The sequence below is a fragment of the Amblyomma mixtum genome, unplaced genomic scaffold (assembly GCF_055824585.1).
Source record: "Amblyomma mixtum isolate Tamu unplaced genomic scaffold, ASM5582458v1 scaffold_134, whole genome shotgun sequence".
Classification (NCBI taxonomy): Eukaryota; Metazoa; Arthropoda; class Arachnida; order Ixodida; family Ixodidae; genus Amblyomma; species Amblyomma mixtum.
This window is the reverse complement of record NW_028317667.1, coordinates 4,532-5,000: the sequence shown is the minus strand read 5'-3', so window position 1 is coordinate 5,000 and position 469 is coordinate 4,532.

Genomic DNA, 469 nt, shown 5'->3' with positions numbered 1-469 from the left:
GGTCGCCTCTTTCGGACTTTGCCGTTCGGGCGCGTCTGCCCCGGTAGACGGGGTCGCCTCTTTCGGACTTTGCCGTTCGGGCGCGTCTGGCCCGGTAGACGGGTCGCTTTATTCGGACTTTGCCGTTCGGGCGCGTCTGCCCCGGTAGACGGGGTTGCCTCTTTCGGACTTTGCCGTTCCGGCGCGTCTGCCCCGGTAGACGGGGTCGCTTTATTCGGACTTTGCCGTTCGGGCGCGTCTGCCCGGTAGACGGGGTCGCTTTATTCGGACTTTGCCGTTCGGGCGCGTCTGGCCCGGTAGACGGGGTCGCTTTATTCGGACTTTGCCGTTCGGGCGCGTCTGCCCCGGTAGACGGGGTTGCCTCTTTCGGACTTTGCCGTTCCGGCGCGTCTGCCCCGGTAGACGGGGTCGCCTCTTTCGGACTTTGCCGTTCGGGCGCGTCTGCCCCGGTAGACGGGGTCGCCTCTTT